This window comes from Microtus ochrogaster, linkage group LG3 (genome assembly GCF_000317375.1).
Source record: "Microtus ochrogaster isolate Prairie Vole_2 linkage group LG3, MicOch1.0, whole genome shotgun sequence".
Classification (NCBI taxonomy): Eukaryota; Metazoa; Chordata; class Mammalia; order Rodentia; family Cricetidae; genus Microtus; species Microtus ochrogaster.
This window is the reverse complement of record NC_022029.1, coordinates 6562251-6584166: the sequence shown is the minus strand read 5'-3', so window position 1 is coordinate 6584166 and position 21916 is coordinate 6562251.

Here is a 21916-nt window from a genome sequence, read left to right as displayed (position 1 = left end):
GCTGATCTATTGGGAGCTCACCAAGGCCAGCTGGATTGTGACTGAAAAAGCAGGGGATAAACCCGGTCTCTCTGAATATGGCAGACAATGAGGGTTGCTGAGAAACCAAGGACAATGGCACTGGGTTTTGATCCTACTTCTTGTTCTGGCTTTGTGGGGGCCTAGCCAGTTTGGATGTTCACCTTCATAGACCAGAATGGAGGGGGGAGGTGTTTGAACTTTCCACAGGGCAGGGAACCGTGACTGCTCTTCAGACTTAGAGGGAGAGGGAGAGGAGTGGGGGGAGGGCGGGAGGAGTGGGAGGCTAGGAGGAGGCAGAAATTTTAATTTAAATAAAATTTAAAAAAAAAGAACATCAACTTCATGATATCTGGAAGTAATTTTAGAAGATGATGTCCCCTCTTCCAACAAAGTTTGTCCTCAGGGTTAGGGACATCATTTAGGGGTTCATTTTAATTGGTATATGGTTGAGTATTGGGGGAAAATTATGTAAGCTCGGGGATCTCTTTGAAAAAAAAGGAAATTGAATGAAATAATAGATTAGTGTGAGCTTACTCACACTAATGAGTGAATAATAATGAGTAATGTAGTGAATACTTGTGAGCTATTACTAATGGAAAATTTGCATTAGTATAGATTCTTTGTATTGGTAAAAGCTTAAATTATATTGAATATGTTCCTATTTTCCTTACAATATTTGTATACCTAGGCAAAGTTATTTTGTCATATTGTATGCAGGCTTCTACCTCTGCTTAAGACATTTCATATATTGATACAATTTTAGGATATATTTATCATATTGCAATATGCATTTCTACCTCTGATCAAGATATTTATACATTGCTTACATTTTGAGGTCATTGTCCTCATTTGTTGAACAGTTGTTTAAAGATTGTTTAAGTTATATAAATATTAAGAATTATAGGTCAATGGTCATCTATGTTTTTCATACTTATAGCTAGACTAATTATGTTATTTAGAAATATAGAGATTGTATTCTGCACAGATAGGTAAACTTCAACCACTTCAAAGAACTGTGGAATATGGCATTTAAATAACTTAGGGTTCTGTTGAAGTGAGACACAATTGCACCTGGCAGCACTGATCTGTTCCCGAGAGAATGTTGATCCCCAAAGCCCCTCCACTTGGAGCTTGTTTTCTTCTAGGTAAAACTGGTTTTTGGGCAAGGAACTGCTCATGCATTAACCACTGACAAAATGCTTGATGTCTGGACAGCACAAGCAGGATACAAGAAATAAGAGTGTCAAATTTTGCCAAGACAGGATAAGACGGTTTTGAAAATTTTCCTGCCTCTGAAAATTGTCTGTTATTCTCCATGCCTCTGAAAATGGTCTATCTGTTACTCTAGGCCTTAGCCAAAGTTGATTGCTCCAATGTTCCAAATGAGACTTTGGGTGATTGCCCGGGTAGCCTGTTGTCTCGGTTGTTTGTTGCTTTTGGAATGGAAAAAATGGAAACAATGAAAGTTGCTTGATTGCTCTTTCCTGCTTACTCAAGCAATATTGTTTTCTGTCTCAAGTCTTTGATCGGATTGGAGACTACATAGTTGTAGTTACTTTTCTTTCATGACTTGGCCAAGTTATTTATTACAGAAGACTTTCACTCATTAGGATAGGATAATTATCGAAACATTTATCACATGTTTCTTGCTCGATATTGTTTATGCTGGCTGTATTTCTAATTTTTATACCTGATACTTGTTCTTATTGTATATAATTCTGTATTAGTCTTAGAACTTTCTTATTTAAATAAAAGGGGGAGGAGCTGCAGGAAGTCCTACAGCCAGTAGCTTTTAAGTTACCTGCCCAGTTGGTTGTGGCCTCTCATAATATATATGCATATGTAAAGTGCATCTCTGGTCTCTCTTCCAGTGGCATGATTTGGTGCCTTTTCCTTGTTCATGTAGAGGACTGTAATCTGTGAGAATGCCCATAAATTAATAACCCTCTATTATACTGATTTCTGAGCTAGCCAGGGATTTCTTTTAAGTTTCCATCTTCAATATTCCATGAATGCAAAATTCTCTAAGACTTAGAGAACAATAAAACATATCACTATTAAGTTTCTGTTGGTACTAGTACAACATTGCATCTACTTTTCTATGTTTTAATCCCTGGCTTCTGTACCTCAAGTGTTTATTTTGTAATACTTTTCTCCATTTTGTATTCTTTAGAAGGATAATTATTTAATCAATGTAATTATGCATTTAAGAAACAAATTAAAATTAATTAATTTCAGAATTGATCTGATTAAAGTTTGGTTGAGAAATACAAAGAAATCTAATTATTTCAAAAGACAATTCATGTTAATATTTAAACATATCAAAATTATGTATATCATAATTATGTTTCCATATTATTTATCCATGATACATGGAATGCATTTGTAAACTCTAAAATAAAGGATATTTCAGGAAAGTTCTGTATAGTACTCATTTACTTAGTTTGTATTCAAGATGATAGATTCATGTGACATCTAAGAGTGAATATCTTAAAGGCAGTAAGGAAAACAAAAACCAAACTAAAGCATTAGCAACCACAATAATTTCAGTTCTAACATTCTTCTACACGTTATGGATCTTCCCCTATCAAACTTAAGTACACATTTTGTAGAAAATGTAAAGCTGGATGATCTCCCTACTTGACAGAAAGGTTCTGATGCCCACATTGTGCTAAGCACTGCTTTGTTTTTGTTCTCAGTGATATTGGTCTCTGGAAGCCTGGATTGAATTAAATTCATTGTAAAATTGAAGAGCTGAAGCCATTAGTTTGGAGGTTTTCAAAAATTTTACTTTAGACTTATCAGGGCATCTTTGTTTTTGTTCTTTTCCCAGAATAGATGCTACCTGATATCACCTTAAAGTGAAATCGCAAAATGTTCACTTTATAAAATAGTGTGTGTTATTTTATATCAATGTCACCTGATTTTATAGTTTGTTATCTATGTTATTGCTTCAGCATAGAAAAGAAAGTTCCTTTAGGCCATATTCTCAATAGATTCTGCCTCCATACTTCCCCTCATGACTATTCTATTTTGATGTTGGAGTGATTTCTTTCTAATCTGTTGTTTTCATTGGCTAAGTAATAAAGAAACTGCTTGGCCTCTGATAGGGTAGAATTTAGATAGGTGGAGTGAACAGAACAGAATGCTGGGAGAAAGAAGCCGAGTCAAAGAATCACCATGATTCTCCCACTCCAGACAGATGCAGGTTAAGATCTTCCCTGGTAAGCCACCTCGTGGGCTACACAGAATATGAGAAATGGGTTAAATCAACATGTAAGAGTTAGCCAATAAGAGGCTGGAACTAATGGGCCAAGCAGTGTTTAAAAGAATACAGTTTCCGTGTAATTATTTCAGGTATAAAGCTAGCCGTGCCGACGACCGGGTGCCAGGAACGTAGCCTGCCGCTCACACTTCAACACTATTTATTATTCATTTATTTACCTCTTAGTAGACAAATATTCATGTCCTTTGTAGTCTTGCAAGAGAAGTCTATGAAGTATAATTTTCAATGCTTCTCACAAGGTTTATTGTCAAACAGTGTTTGACCTGTTAAATTCTGAATATAGATTCATCCATTATTTTTCTTATTATGGTGATCTTTTTTTACAGGATATGAAAGCATTATGTGAGAATACAGCTAGTGATTTAAACATAAAATCTATGACTTAGGTCTACATTTCTTTCTGACCTAATGAATTTGGCTGATTTTGGCTTTATATGTGAACTTTTACTTTAAGAATTGATTTTTACTCTTACTGTTTGTCCTTATTTCATCTTTTTGTTTGTGAGAAAGTACTGCCACTAAAGGAGATATTATATATTTTGTTTACATTTCTTGGTGACAGTCTATCACTGAGGGGCATAGAGCAGAAATTGGAATTAAATCATATTACATCAATAGTCCATATGAGAGAAAAGTAAATGCATTTGTACAATCCAGAATTCTGTCTCTAGGGAATGATGTTGCTCACAGTAGTATTAGTCTTCTTACAACAAGTAGTAAAAAAATAATCTTCCATATATATATTACCAGTAAACTAGGTTTAGTCTTTCATTGACTTCGCAGATGATTCTGCATCCCCAAAAATTAAAAGTTTGATTGAGTTGCTTATTTATCTTTGTTTCTAAAATTATGGCAAGTGTTTATGATTTAAAGAAATATAAGAGTGTTGCTTTCTGATGTAACATTAAAGCATCTCTATTATGAAATAAAAATGATTAAAGAAAACAAATAAGAACCCCAAATAAGAACATAAACATTTAATTACAAAGAAAATTTTCCTTCAAAAATTTATCTCTCAATAGACTCTAAAAATAATGCATGTATATACAGCAAGAAAGTAAGGGAAAATAAAATTTCTGATAAATTACAAATATCACATGAAGACTAACAGTATTTATAATAATAGTAAAAGGTAACATGTTAACTGTCTATACAATATTTTATCTTTGCTTAAATAGTATACCTTAATATGTCTTACTAATATTTTCTCTAAAGTTTAATAAAAAGCCAAAGGTTTACAAATGGAAGATATGCGTATTTCTCAAAGCAATATTGATAAAAGCTGATGAGGAATTAAATTGATTTTATAGTATTTTCTGATTTAATACTGGTTTCAGCTATCAGAGAATTTCTATCATACTTCTGATTTCAGTATTGTTTTGTTTCATAAGTTCATATTTAATGAACAACTGTTATATATATCTAAAACATAAAATCAATGGTATTATGTCTCTAGTAAAGAAAACACTAAATTATAAACTCATTGAATTTTATGGAAATGTTTGTTATAAGAAATTTAAGAAAATTCATTCCAGCCATCTTCCATAGAACCTTATACAAAAACATGTATAGTTTCACACACATACACACACATATACACACTTCTGTGTTCTTATATCTTTTAAAATTAAATCATGAGTTTCTTTTATAGCCAAAATATTTAAAAAATTATTTCTTCTTTGACAATTCTATAATGCATATAATGTATTTTGATCATTAATCCCTACTACCTCTCCAAAACCTCCTAAAATTCTTTCCTGTAAGTTCCTCTTTTACTTGCACAAATGTTTGGGAGCAGTTGTGAATTCAAGTGTATCTCACTGAGATTGATTACAATTTTTTTATATGAGCAGGAGTGGTAAGTTACTGGAAGGGCATGGACAACTAACCAGTGTCTATAACCTTAAATAAAATTGACTTCCTTTTCCCTGGTTGTCCTTAACTCCAAATGACTCCTCTAGCCAGAATGACAAAGATTACTTTTGCTTTTAGATATAAATATGTAACAATTGAACAAAGAAATTTTACAGGACAAAAACTTATGACCAAAATAGAGGTGAGAATAACAAACTCTGTATAAGATATCTAACGTAGAGATTAAATAAGGAAGCAACACAGTCATGGAATTTTTGCAACTAAGATACAAAATTATCAGAGTAATTATTTGGCAATTATAATTTGTTGTTTTGTTTCCTTATTAGAAAACATGACCAAAGTAATTATCTTTAAAAATGTAACAAGAATTTTAGGAAGAGTACTTTCTTTTCTACTTTACATGTGGTTTTCTTAAACCTCATGTGTATAGGTGATTGCCATCATTGTTTATATTTTGCATAAAACCTGTCTTGGACTTTAAAATTTCTAACTTATCATCTAATATACTTTATATGCTTTACCAATTTGCATGTAATTCTTAGAAAACATGTCCAATATATTTCAAAAGCACCATGTATTTGCATAATATGATTTAATCTATGATAAAATATATGTTGCATATTATGCTAGGTGTGAAATATATCTAGTAGATACAAGTTTACTAAGCAATAGCAGAATGAAAACACATGGTTTTGTGTCTTAGTTAATTTTCTTACTTAATTTATAAAAAACATGTTGTTTTTAATCATCTCTCAACCATTTTCTTTTAACAATAAAGGCATGGGAGTCAGATGTTGGGATAAAACCCTGCTGACTCAGAGAGGCAGAAAAAGCACCCAACTCACCTTTATCCTCTTCTGATATCTTAGATTGAGACCCTTCTCCGACATCACAAACAAATCACCAATTCATTGACCCTCCCTTCTACTTCCTGTACATCTCTCTATACATCCTCCTGATTCCCTCTTACCCTCTATGTTTTTTTTTTTATGTCAACTGCATGCTTGATTTACCTCTTGACCCATGGGTTACTTAATCCTGTTTGCAATATTCAACCAGAGGGCTCTTGGATTAAAAGTGTATGGTAGAGCTGGGCTATACCACAACTAGAAACAGACTTTCCCAGTAAATAAAATAATAATAATCAAATATTCTGCATCATTCCCACCTTTGTCTAAATAAAAATAAAGGTTTTAATTCTAACTCAGTAAAAATATTTATAATGATGAAGCAAATGCTACCTTCTGTTATGCTGATTTTGGTGGTATTTGACAGCTTTAGAATTAGGTATTGTTGAGTTCAAAGTACTGTAAGATATTGTGTCAACCTCATGTGAATTCAGCAATTTGAATGTCCTGAACACTGTGTAGTCTGAAGCTGATCTTTGGTTGTGTGTCATTTTAGTGGCAATCCTAGCAAGATAAAACACAACAACCAACCCAAAGGTGTCCACTGTCTGTGCAGATCATCCTGTTCATTGCCTGACAGGAAGGGGCAGTCATTCAGACAAGATGGTGGTATGGGCATGGGCACTAGTCTGAGGCTCTGAACCCTTTCCAAGATTTCAAGTAGTTAAACGGAAGGTGGGCAATTGCACTTGACCAATTTACCTTTTTTCTTGGAAATAGTTTCTATTGATAATATTTTCTTTTTCTTCAGATGTTTCACTTGACCAGTGGTCTATGGATTCCTAAGATGAATGTTTTTATTCTCTGGAAAGCATAAAAGAAAATTCCTGCCCCAATCCTAACTGTGGGGTTTGCTTTTTGGCAGGTTAGATCACTCCTAGGGCAAAATGGTTTTTTTTGGCAACAGTAAAAGTTTTACCTTTCAATTAAAAAATTCTTTTGAAAATTTGAAACTTAATATACCTTAACATGTATGGATAGATATACCTATATTCCCCTTTCTCTTTACAATAAATTTAAGGTTTAAGTATATTTATTTTTAGACAAAGGACAATCACTTTAAACTTCAGCCTGCATTTTGCAAGTAACTCTTAAATTTAAATCACTGTAATTCCTATGCCTGCCACTGCTTCCCAAGTGTGGGAATTAAAGCCTTGAACCTCCCAAGTGCTGAAATTAAAGGTGTAAACTACCACCTGGCTATGCATTCCTTATAATAGTTATTCTCATAAGGTTATCCTGGTTGAATTTTATTCTCCATCTCCCCTCCTTTTATCGTAATATATCTTATTTATTTATTTTTAAAACAGTCTTTTCTTATTTTATGTACCAATCCCAGTTCCCACTCCCTCCCTCCTCCTGCTTCCCCTCCTTCCACCCACCTCACTTTCCATTTAACCTTCAGAGTGGTTAAGGCTGGCATGTGGAGTCAGAAAAAGTCTGGCATATCACTTTGAGGCAGGATCAAGGCCCTTCCCACTATATCTAGGTTGAGCAATTTCAAAATCCCAACTCTCAGAGGGCCAAGTTGGGTCCTATGCAGGTTCCCAATGTCAGTCTAGAGACAATGAGTGCTGGACACGATTAACTTAAAGTGTTTTATGGCATAGCAATAGGTACTGTCAGAGGTCTTGATTGTGCCTACTCAATGAAGGATGTCTATGCAATGCCAATGGATTGGAATGCTTGGGTGCTACATGCTTTCTTCATTTTTAAATAAACAAGTCTGCCCTATCCCTTTCATCAGACTCCCTGTGTCTGTGTTCATTGACTTCATGTCTTTGCACCTCCTCTCCCGAAGAAGTAAGGAATGGTGATGCCTCTGGAAGTTTCTTTATTGTACAGGATTGTTAGGCTATCCTGGGTGTTTTGTTTTTCCATATAAATTTGAGCATTGTTTTTTCAAAGTCTGTGAAGAAATGTGTTGGGATTTTGATGAAGATTACCTTGAATATGTAAATTGCTTTTGGTAAGATTGTCATTATCCAAGAGCATGGGAAATCTTTCCATTCTGATATCTTCTGATATTTTTCTTTCTTCAAAGACTTAAAGTTCAGTCATACAGGTCTTTTACTTCTTTGGTTAGTGTTTCCCCAAGATATCTTATGTCATTTGTGACTATATTAAATGGTGATGGTTCTCTGATTTCTTTCTCAGCCCTTTTATCATTTGTATATAGTAGGGGTACTGATTTTTTTGAATTGGTCTTATATCCTGCCATATTAGTGGAGTGTTTGTCAGCCATAGGAATCTTCTAGTAGAATTTTTGTGGTCACTTCTGTGTGCTATCATATTATCTGGTAAGAGCAAAAGTTTGACTTCTTTCTTTCCAATTTGTCTCTCCTTGATTTCCTTTTGTCTTCTTACTGCTAGAAGTTTTAGCTAGAACTTCAAATACTATATTGAATAGATATGGAGAGTGGACAGCCTTTTAGTGGAATTGCTTTGAGTTTCTCTCCATTTAATTTGATATTATAGTTGGATGCTGCATGCTGCTTTTATTCTGTTTAGATAGTATTCCTGATCTGTCCAAGACTTTTATCATGAATGAGTGTTAGATTTTTTCTAAGACATTTTCAGGTGATCATATGATTTTTTTTTTGTTTCAGTTTATTTACACGGTGGATTACACTGACCGATTTTCATATGTTGAACCAACATTGTAAGCTTTTTGAATGTGTAATCAATCATTCCTATTTATTTGCTTTGAATTTGTTCCCTATCAATTTTTAATATTCTAGTCTTAATTAAACATGATGCCAAATTGTCCACTATTTCATTATTCTAAGATTTTTTGTTCTGACTTACCTGTATGAGCTACATAAAATTGCAAAGATTTGCTAAGTTTTGCTGTTTCCATTCATGCATCCCATGACCAAATGCCTTTGCAATTTATTGGCCTGTTAGTGGTTTTCCATTTTGATGACCATATAGTTATACCATTGCACAGCATCATGAATTAGAGAAAATATAGATTTTCCTTTTTCTTTTCTAGTTGTTTGCCTTATAGCCAACAGCCATGCACTGATTTTGTAGTGCCTTCCTCACTTTTGGCCATTGATGCTTCACTCTGTAGGCTGTTACTTTCCATTTAGTTTTGATCCCATCAGTGGTTGATGAGCCATCTGGAAACCATGCATTAGACCAATGCTGTGACCATTCAACTGGTCTCCACTGTTCAATAGATGCATCTTTTAAGGGAGGGGTGAATGGCTTCAGAGTGACTATTTATTCTGTCTGGGAAGTCAAAGACCCACTTTGCTACCATATGCTGGTCAGAAAGGAATTCAGAATTTTACCAGTTGAACTATGATAACTTTCCCTCTATGCCTAAGTGTTTGATGGTCCCTACCTTCAAATGCATCCAACCCATCATTGCAAAGGGCTCGCTTATTTCTATAAGGTGATTGTAACTGACTGAGTATAGGGTCTATTTGTGATTATATAGTTTAGTTGAATAAATAGTGAAGTTAATTTTGAATTATCTGAAATAAGTTCAGTGGTTTCAATATGTAAAAAAAACTTTCTGCATATTGTGATACAGTAACTAAATGAAGAGATTCAGAAAAATCTCATAACAAAATATGAATGACATGCAGCTCTGATTCTGAAACAAATCATCAGGGCTTTGAACCACTTTACTCATTTTTCCTGATTTATAATCTGCCTTTCATGTTTTATTTGGAACCATATGGAATGTAGAAATTGGTGTTTCTCTTACTACAAAAAGAAGGATCTAATTAGTTCTTTTTATCAACTGGTCTCTTTTACTTTTGGGATATTTGCTGTCAAATTTTCCCAGAAATTACTACAAGCACCTTTCCAATGTTTATTTTTGTGCCCATAGTAAGGGAATTTCAGCATTGGTAAAAGGGTATCACAATTTCTCCTGGGTCTATTCTTGCTAATTGATAAAGTCTCATTTTTGTCTTTCAAAATCAATTCAGAAACATTTTCTACATAGGTCTTTAATTTTTTACTCTATTTGTGTGCTAAAAAGATCCATTCTAAAATATTATCATTTTTCTGCATAAGAATGCCTGTGGGAGAATGAGTAAAAGACAAAATAACTAAAACACACTCAAGCTTTGGATTCATGAGATCCACATGTGCACCCTGCAATTTCTTTCATGCCAGAGCCAAGTCTCTCTCATCAGAAGATAAATTTCTTGAACTATTTAAGTCCTTATCACCTTTTAAATTTTGAAATAAACTTTGTAGATCTTAATTAATTAATCCAATTTTGGGCCATAACCAGTTAATATCTCCCAACAATTTTTTTGAAAATTATTAAGTTTGTAATTGATCTTTCCTAATTTGTATTTTGTGTAGTTGAATTTTATGTAAACCTATTATATTCTAGATAATAGATATAAACTCCTCTTCATATTTTCTAAGGAGCAGTTTGTAATCTTCTTTAAGCAAAATTCTCTATACTTCATTGACCATTCTTTTTCCTAAGGTATCTGTGTCCGATACCTTTAGTCTGTAAAACATCATCCATACAATGATAAGCTTTAGATTGAGGAATTTTTTCAAATTATTTGTAGCAGCTGTTCTACAAAATAATGACAGGAGGTGGGGCTGTTTAACATTCCTTATGGAGGTATTTTTCACTGATACCTTTTAACAGGTTGAACATTATTATAAGTAAGCAGCTTGAAGGCAAAGTTTTCTTTATCTTGTTCTTGTAAAGGTATAGTAAAAAAAAAGTCTTTTGAATCAGTATTATAATAAACTATGCCTTAGATAATGAAGAAGGCAAGGAATTTCCAGCTTGTAAAAAGCTCATTGGTTCAATCACCTTATTTATGTCTATTAAATCTGTTTCTTTTCTCCAAATTTTACATTTCTTTTTAATGACAAATATAGAAAAATTCCAGTGTCTGGATAATTCTTCAGTACGCTGAGCATTGAGATACTCCTGTCTCAGCTGTCCTTGTTCTTTTAATTTTTCTGAAGTCAAAGGTTACTGTTCCACCCACCACTCTTGTCAGTTAGCCATTTTAAATACAGGGTGATTGGTACCTTTGAAAGGCCAACATCTGTTGTGTCTTGTTTATGAATAGTCTGGGACTGTTCTTGATAATGCCTTTTAATATTTCTGTCAGGAACATTCTTTATTTTGTGGTTTGTTTCTGTGATAGGAGGGTACTTATCTCTGTTTCTCATCTGTCCCCGTTGTAATATTAACCACATAAGGTTTTAATTTTCCTATGTCTTTATATATACTCCAGGAGGCTGAGAACTTCTGTTTTGATCATGTCTAGGAATATCTTGCCTGTAATTCCTATTCAGCTACCTTGATAACCATAATTAAAATATCTTACATTTTTGTTAAAAAAACTTTTAGAAATTACTCTCCTATGAAAAAATATCATGTGAGATCCAATTTCATCTGTATTTCTAATCCATTCATCTATTGGTGCTCCTTTTGCCTTTAAATGTCTAATCACCCTTTGCATTCTGAATTAGCATTTTCAAAAGTCAAATATTTTGTTAATATTTGTCAGACTTTTGGATCTGATATTATTGTATTTACATCTAGAGTCAGTCTTTGAAGAAAAGCCATGAGGTCTTCTTTTGGGATTTGTAAAACTTTAGTAAATGACTCAGAACTCTTTCCTTATTCTTCAACCTTATCCCAGCAATTTGAAGCTGTTAAGTGAAATAGTACCAAGTTGTAATCATCAAATTGAATCTACCTTTTCAGTTCATCATATTGGCCTCACCTAGAGACTGATCTTTGAAAATATCAATACCTCCAACACTATTTCATTGTTCCATGGGCCTAGCTTTTTCTTTCTACCATGTTAGTCATTATAACTGAGAATCAGCTTCCAGTATTGCTGTTACTAAATCTTTTCAGTCTTGGAGGATAACTCTGTTGCCCATGAATTTAACAACTGTTGCACAAAGGGTGAATGTGAACTATATAAAAAAAACTGCTCCCTTAAACTTCTTCAAATCTAATATATCTATAGGATTCATTTGAATGTCTGCATAACCTTGGAAGTTCATATCATCTACTAGTTGTTCTTGGATTGTAACTAAATAATCTTAGTTTGGTTTCCTAACAACATTGAGTCACCCCTTTTCAATTTCATCAAGCTTGATGTAGTAGGTTCTCATCTAAATTCCTTTGTCTGTGTTGAAGTATTTTTATTTTCATGTATAAGTCTTTATAAGGCTTGTAGCTTATCAATCCACTTTTCATATTTGGCACAAAATAACATTATGGATAGTAAGGATAAAGTATGAATTAACAGGCTGATAGTACCTATAATCCATATTATTTCAATCTCAGTTAAGTAATTTATTTTTTTTCCTTTCTGCTTCTATTTTCAGTCCATCTAAATTAGCACTATATAGGGTCTTAATCCCATATATTATGGTATTTCCCATCCTTAACTTGGAGAAGATGTTTTCCCTTTAATATTACTTAATTCTCTCCTTGAGGAATTCCCAGATACTGGTCATGTCACATTTTGGAGTGCCAAATATTGTTTTTCTCTAAATTTCAATCATTCTACTTTACCACTAATGACATGGGAGCCAGATGCTGGGGTGAGTGCTTGCTACCTCAGAGAGGTAGAGAAAACAAATGGCTGACATTCCTCCACTACTGATGGCCCAGAAAAAGACCTTTCTCCTTTGCCATCTCAAACAAATCTCCAATTCATTGCCAATTCATTGCCATTGCTCATCTCTGTATCCATCCTCCTCACTCCCTGTTACTCTCTATACTTTTCTTTCTATAAACTGGTTGCTTCCTCAATCTCTAGACCTATGGTTGATTTTATTTAATCATGTTTATAATATTCAAGTAGAAAGCTCTTTGATTAAAGGTGTATGCTGGTACTGAATCACACTTTTGTTTTCACAGTAAATAATGAAAACTCAGTGTTCACTGTGTGACCAAATATCCTACAGAAACAATACCCTAACAGAAGACTTAATAGAGAAAGGATTTTTTTATGGCTCATATGACCTCAGCCAGCAGATGTATGTGGCTTCTCATTTCAGTTAATGAAAAGAAAATCAGCCCTAAAGGAGGCCAAATGTCAAACCTTGTGGCATTTATGATTAATATCTTCTATAGTCTCTAGTATTTAAACACTTGTTTTCCAGCTGATATTGTCTGGGGTGATTAGGTGTTATATCTCATTTTTGGAGTAGATAGTCATTGCACATTTCTGTGTTTAAAGCCTCATGTCTCTTCCCATTTCCTCTCTCAGTTTATATCTTATGCAGCAATATTGTTACAGAATCAATACGCTTTCTCTGTGAACTATTACTGTAGATACTCAGAGATTAGCAAAAATAGCTCTTTAATAAGACTACAAGACTAGTTCTGGCTAATTCATGAAAGAGAACCAGCCTGGAACAGAAATCCTCATTGTCTTATGTGGTTTTATGTCTTCAAGTGACATTTTTGATCAACCAAGCATGTCTCAGAGAGACAGAATTTCCAAGATTTTGATGTTTGGATTAATGGGGAGATTTACAAGAAAAATATTGCTATAGTTTTCTATGGACAGAATATGGTTGATTTCTGGAGGCAGCCATTAATAAGGATTATCCTATTGAACTTGCATATTTATGCTCCTCTTGATAAGAGAACCAGGATTTAATAATGCACCAGTGTAGACAAGAGTACAGTGAAACCCTACAACTACAGCACTCTGGTAACACGTTGGGAGCACAAAAGTTTTTGCAGTCATAAATCACTAAGGAAACCAGCAATGTAAAACCTGTGGAGACACATCTGCAGTGATAAAATACCTGCATTCAACCTAGAGAGTTGAGTGCAGATGCTGTTAATACCTATTGACCTTTTACATCTGTATAGCAAATTTACCCAGATCTCTAAAAATGATTATCCTATGTTGGGTACTGTGGGCTCTCAGACCCTGAATTTTCTATGACCCCTTGCCTTCAGGAGTAAACAGCTTGTTTTCCTGTGCTGGTAGCTGCTATGGGCATGAGACCATCATATGTTCCTGATGGCAGGGGAGTTGTTTCAGGTGGGTTTTCAGCTGAAAAATCCCAAGAGCTAGGGCATGGTCATTAGTCAAGAAGAGCCCTATATAAGCTGCAATGGAACACAATAAAAGGGACATTATACTTCAAGGATAGCCCATGGCTCTGTGTGTGTGTTTTGTGTGCGTGTGTGTGTGTGTGTGTGTGTGTGTGTGTGTTTCAATCTCCAGCCTCTTGACCAACTCGTGAACTTTCCTGTGATGCAGGCATCACAGGTGGAAGACCCAGCAAAATCAGGAGCTAAGGATCCATGAGAAATTGCCCTCGGAAGGCTGGCCAGCAATTAAGAGAATGATGGTGGGGAAGTATTGAATATGGGTGCCAGTAATTCTGTTCAAGTATTGACCAGTCATTTGAAAGCTATTTTAGAAAGCATGGCACTGTTATTAAAATAAAGACAGCACAAGAGTAAACTTGCAGACAATGTAATAGAAATAAAGAAAAGTAAGCCACATAAAAATGAAATATACACAGAAGAGACATTTTATTATGTGGGCTGCTAAGATAAACCAGCATAAAGGTATCTTGACTTTAAGGTTTGAGTAAGGATATGTTATAGACCAAGACCCCCGTCCCGAAAGTCACCATGAACACCTCAAAAATTACTTTGCCAAAACAAAAAGCAGTTTGGAAAGAACTGTGCCCAAATTCCCTAAATGATTGTCTACTGAAGGTTGTGGGGTCAGGGAGCAGCTTGGGGAGGCTGCTGGGCTTGTACATCAGCCATGTCCGACAGGTATGATGGGCCCTGGTCAGGTATCCACCAGTGCTGATGCTGGTGGGCCTGGATAGTCCCGTATGGCCATATTTTCTTTCCATTGTTTGGGCTATGGGACAGCTAGACATTCCCATTAATTGGGGACACAATAATGGTACTGGTATGTGGAACTTATCTGGCAGTTTGTGTTTTCAGACCCTTGGCTGTTCAGGATTCTACCTGTTTAATGGCACAGCAAAATGGAATGAATACCTTGTAGTTAAGCCAGAGCCAAAATAAGACTTCTCACACAGTTGTCTGTAACTAATCATACCTTGAATGATTCTGCCCTTAACTGCTTTCAAGTTTCATATCATTTAAGCAGCTGTAGAATAATTGAGATGACTGGCACTATGGTCTAAGTCCCAGGCTTAGTACCTATCCCATTGAATCAGCTGGTACTGAGCCAACCCGGTTGAGATTTCGGGATCACTGTGGCTGTAGTGGCCACTATTGTCATCCTACCGCAGCAGCTAGAATTCCCACCAGCCAGATGGTGGTTGTGGCTAGCACTGTTGAACCCCTAGCCCGATAGGTTGATTATATAGAAAAGGGGGAGCTGTTGGGTACTGCGGACCCCCAGACCCTGAATTTTCTATGACTCCTTGCCTGCTTGTTTTCTTGTGCTGCTTACAGCTTTGGGCATGAGACTCTCATAAGTTCCTGATGGCCGGTGAGTGAGTGGTTTCTGGTGGGCTTTTCAGTATCCTGAGAAATAGGGCATGGTAATTAGTCAAGGAGAGCCCTATATAAGCTGCCCTGGAACTGAATAGAAAGGGCATTCTTGCATCAAGGATGGTGTGTGTGTGTGTGTGTGTGTGTGTGTGTGTGTGTGTGTGTGTGTGTGTGTTTCAATCTCTAGCCCCTTGCCCAACTTGTGAACCATCTCATGGAAGACAGGCTGTACTGTACAATCCCAGACTCTCCCTGCCTAGACTTTTATTTTTATCTCCCACTTAATATAACTCATACTTACGGAATATAGAGTTCTGATTTATATGCTATCTTAATCAGTGAACACAATAGGTCATAACCCTTTAACCTATAAACCATTCTTCAAGGTCACACATACTTTGCAAAGGAGTTTCTATGTAGTCACACCTAAAGTCATATTGTAAACCTGGAATGGGAATGATTATTACCTGAAAATAAATTATCCTAAGTTTTAATGTGTTTAAAAATTATTACAATAAACTGCCCAGCATCAGAGTATCTCAAAGTTTGATCCAGCCTGGCCAAGTCAGTCTGGCTGAACCAAGCTTTCATTCTCATTTCTTCATTTTTTATTTCCCTATCTACCATGATGTTTGTAGGAAATTCTCCCCATCACAACCATGTTTAGAAATAAAAGTTGATTAGGGAACAAATTTCCAAAGCTGTCTCTTAGGGGTTAGGAATAGAAAGAAGGGCAAAATTGTGGGAAGGCAAGCATGTTCTATGTAACAGTCATCAAGGTGGGAGTCTTTAAGCTGATATAAGCTGTTTGAATTACTTGTGAATTAGATGACTTTGACAGAGGTTGTTGAATACTGGGAATAGACTAAGGGACATTTCTAGTGATTTAAGGGAGTATTCTAATCAAGAGAAACACACCTTTAGACCTCTACTTACCCAATAACAATCTTCTGTTCACACTGCCAGAGTCCTTATGTCTAGGGCATTGTCATCAGCACTGCCAATTGAGAAGGGGGTTGCTTTTGACCTAACAGCCAAGAATGAATGACTGACATAACATAGTGCCTTTGCCTTTCACTACTGGATATAGGCATGCTTTTGTTAGAGGTACATTCTTTTCTTCCTATATTTCTCACAACTTTGAATAGTATACCAATTATTCCTGAGAGATCTATTAACTAAATATCACTTTGTATAATAATATTTCCTAAGCAACTTTTATTGAATCTTTATGACATCAAATGTCTTATTCCCAGTTTCTCCAACATCAAACCCTACAATTTGCTTCCATACTTTCCTAACATGACTGACTCTTATTACTCTGAAATAATAGCCTGAAGAAATGTTTTCTACTATAAATTTCATTGATTATAAAGTCATTTCACTACAACAAAAAAGTGGTATTACAGAAGTTGGTACAAGAGAATATGAATAAACTCACCATACTACTTGTCTTGTTTTGGGAGAATGTGCAAGAATTCACAGTGTTAGAATAGAAAAGTATGTAAATACCACAAATTGAGCTTCAAGGACTGTTCTAGAAACCTACAATACCGAAGTGCTAAGAACCATATAACTTATAGGGGACAAACTCCTGAAATTTCAGGGAGAACAATCTTAGCAACTGAACTAAAGTATATTCCAGAGAAATTTTGGTGAAGTGTATGGATATCATCTGTTCTGGTCCTAAGAACCTGCTTGAGGCTAAATTGAAAAGAAATGGATTAATTTCCTTGTAAGTGTGAATTTCACGTCAGCATATTGTTTCATGTGTGGCATTGTCATTACTGATTATACTTATGCAGGTGTCTACAATGAAAGGAACAACAAAGACAAAAAGAAATGTAATTTTTTAATTTGCAGAGGAAAGAGACATTTACAGGAAATTCACAAAGCTTAGTATTATGGCCAAGACAAGTGTTGTAAGAGACTGTGATTGTTAAGGAAATTAGTGCCAATAAGCAGAGGCCTGTTCCATACCAGGAAACAAAATGGGAATGGTGTTTTGTGGCAAGAATTTACTCAGGTAAGTTTCCAAAATTTGAAAGAGAGGCTAAGGGGTTTTCTCCTTTAAAACACCAATAAACAAAAACCGTTGCTAATTGGCTTCAGAGGAATGATTTCTTGAATCCAAGAAGGTAAAGCATGAATCACAGTGAAGAAACAAAGATTTTGGAGATTCCAGAGCCTTTACACTTCTTCAAAGTAGAGATGCATATGTGGAATGGAATCAGCTTAAGAAAGAGATGTATATCAAGACATTAAAGCTAGAGGGGCAGAGCTATATAAACGTTTTGACATTCAGCATGGAGCTACAAGATTTGATGTTTGCCATTTTGGGTTCTGGTCTTAGTTTAGTCCAATGTTTCCTTATTATACTCCTTTCCTGTTTTGTAATGTCATGTATATTCTATCGCATTATATTTTTGGAAGTTTATAAACTGTGCTGTTGTTGTTGTTTGTGGTTTAATTAAGATTGCCTTGATTCTCAGATGAAACTTTTGAGGTTCGTCCTTTGAAATACTTTGTAATTATGAAAGGCTATGGGGATTTTTGGAGTTGTGCTAAATTCATTTGCATTATGATATGGCTGTGAGGTGTGTGGGCCTAGAGAGCAGAATGTGGTGATGTAAACAACAACAAAAAATGTATCCCATAAACTCTAGCATTTGAACACATTCAACTTCAGTTGGTAGAGCTATTGAATGAGTTTATATAACTTTTGAAAGTTACAAAATGTTTTGATAATTATGTGCCCTACAGTATCTGGATCTCAAAAATAATTAGATTTTGTTTTTTATCTCTAATTTTCCTGAAATTTTATATAGAGATCATGGCTTTATTATCTACTATATCTATGTTGTTAAATATATCACAGCATTCATATTAATAAAACACATATATTATGTTTATTCATAAGTATATATGCATTACATGGAAAAAATCATTTTTATTTTATATATCATAAAGTAGCAGAGCTTGGCTATATATAAATATATATTATACAACATCTATCTTTTTTAAAATATAAAGAAAATATGCATAGAATATTGAGACTACCTTTTATATTATCCTTTTTGATTAGCATTTTCACTAATGAGCTATAATTTGTGCATACTTGCTTTTGCTAATGCTACTTTTCCCATCAGCAATGGAGTCATCATTCCTACACAAGGAACCTCTCAAAAACTTCATATTTGCTAAGCCATAAACAGAAATTTAGGCCATTATAATTCATTTTTAGCTTCAGCTATTTCATTAAGATTGAGTTAGAGCGAGGGCTATTAAATTCTGCGTCATCTTATTTGCTTTTGATGGACTGTTTATAGAAATACCAATTTTAAAAGTGAATTGTTCTGTGGTTTTTTTTAAGAATTATACAAGTACACTGTATGTTGAGGAAATAAACTATTACATTTAACTGATGGTATTCTACTGTTTTGAGCTTAAGGTGTTAACAAAGAATAACAGCACAAGTTTTCATGAAAATAATAGTCCATGAATTTTATTCAGCTTAAGTGAGAAATGATCACAACTACATTATAGAATATCCCATAAATTTACAATTATCTATAACAACATGCTTGAATTTCAATAATGTCATAATATTTTCTACTTTCTATCCAAAGTATTTTGTCATTTAATAGTGTGATTTCTACTCTCTAAATAAATCAGATAAGTGGTAGTAAAGTAGAAAGATCATTGCAAAATCTAATACAACAGAATTAGGAAGAATAAGTACCTTACTCTATCTTATAAGACACAATGAAAAATGAAACACAAACACTCTGGACAAATATAATAGATAAAGGTAAATAGGATGTCACAATATTATAACTCTTGAGATGTATAGATCTGATTGAGAGGAGAGCAGTTTAACACGTATTGTTAAGCAAACAAATAACTGAACTTAATGAAATCTATAGGCCAAAAGTACTATTATATTCTTAATTCAGCCACAAAAAGACTGATTCTAGAAATATATCCAAAAGGTGGCATAAAAGTATATAAAATTTGCCTTAGCCACAACCAAAATAGAAAACTAAAAAAAAAGAAAGAAAGAATAACGAATAATATGAAGTTATAAAAGTCTACTTGGAAGGATTATTAAAGTTTAAGTGATCTGCAATATATATACACACAACAAACAAGAAAATTTAATTGCTACAACTTTAACTTCCAGGACTATCAGAAAGAATCTACAATGATATTCATATCATTATGTAAATACTCTATCTTCTTTTTGAAATCCATGGGTTACTTAAAGTATGTAGTCTATAGTACACATAAATTTGTCTGCCTTTACTTTTCTAATGTATTATTTTCAATATGTGGAATTATCAAATATTGAAATCTGAAGCTCAAATTTAATTTATTTTTGATACTTTGCTATTTTACTATCTTTCTTATTTCACAGAAGAATTTATTCTACAAAACTTTAGAATTCCAGGTTCTGGCTATGGCGAACAATGCTTTTATGAACATAGTTGAGCACATGTCCTTGTGATACGATTAAGCATCCTTTGGATATATACCCAAAAGTGGTGTTGTTGCGTCTTGAGGAAAGTTGTTTTCTAGTTTTCTTAAAAAAAATAAAATTGCCGTATGAACTTGCACTGCCACAAGCAATGCAGGAGTGTTTCCTTTACCCCATAACCTCTCTAGCATAAGTTGTCATCAGTGTTTTTTATCTTGGCCATTCTTACAGGTGTAAGATAGAATCTCAAAGTTCTTTCAATTTGCATTTCTCTGATGACAATGGATGTTAAACATTCCCTTAAATGTCTTTCAGCCATTTTAGATTCCTCTGTTGAGAGTTCTCTGTTTAAGTATTTAAAAAAATACTGTTTTATCATCTAATTTTGCTTCTATAGCATCCAATATGTATTGAAATTTTAAGATAATATTAATGACTTCTTTTTCTCTTTAAAAGTTAAAAACTTTGATCAACTGAGATATTAAAAAACATGCTGTGTCCTTCCATTAAGACAAGTGAGAAATTTAGCTTTCAGTGTCAGCTTGGATGAATGATAGCCTCCTTTTTTTGTTGTTGAGATAGCTGTTACTAGCCTATAATTTATTTATTTACTTATTTATATTTATTTATTTATTATTTATTTATATGCTTTGGTACAAAATCAGGATGATGAAAGGTTAGGATATATCACATTGCTGTCATGTTAAATCTAGCCTTTATTTTATGTGTTTCTGGGCACTCCCTGTCTGTCCTTTCTGTAATACTTCAGTGTTATGCACTTGAACCTTACTGATCCTTGACTGCTGGAGAATGCTGACAGAAACAAATAAGCCCATCAGGATTTTAGTAGAAGAATATTCAACAAAACATTTCCATTTGTGGGGTGAAAGAAACAAAACAAGACAATGGTTTTGGTATAAAAACACCTATTAAGGCAATGGATGCTATTCAGTTTTTTCCCCATTTCTTTTCAATGTTTGCCCTGAAAGCATATCACAGAGTGGAGAACATATCTAATATAAAATCAAGTTTATCATAACCCTGTATGTTCATTCAGAGTTCAGTACCAAGATAGGAATTCATTTGAGATATATGTTCAAGAAAAAAAAATAAGATTTCATTTTTGTTACTATCATTTCATAAAGTTGATTCAAGAGATATAACATGTCTACCACACATCATCGCAAAATGAGCAGCTGCAGATCAGTATGATGTCAAAAGAATTTTGATTCGGTTATCATGTGGCAAAACACATGAGCTAACTATCACGTACATTTTTGCTTTATTCTGGAGATAATTTAAATCACATTTGCAACTTTTTATAGTTATGAGAAACAACAGACTTAAAAAATAGATAATGGTATGAAGATAAAACAATCTGAATCTTGAGGGCTTCACACCAACATTTGAATGATTATCCTTGGCTTTCACTCCTGTGAACTTGCAAGCCGTGCTTTAAGGTTAGTGTAGTAAGAAACAGACAGGAGCACATATCCAGTATTCCTGCTGACTGTTGAAATTACTAAAAGCACACATTTTTAAATTTGCATAAGTAACAGTTTACTTTCTTATAAGCCACTGACAATTTTGCACTTTCAATGACAAAGAAATAATCTAACTTTAATTAAAATCCCAAAGGAAAGGTCTGCTTTAGTTATACCTTACAATTACTGTAACAAAAAAAAAATTAGACTGGGTAATGGATACATACAAGAATTTTAATGTCTGCTCTTCTGGACTCTGGGCATTCTAATATCAAGTCAACAGTAGGAGTAAGTTTTAATGGACTTTCTCTCTTCTCCAAGAGGATTTGTTTTTTTTCTGTTTTCACACACACACACACACACACACACACACACACACACACACACAAA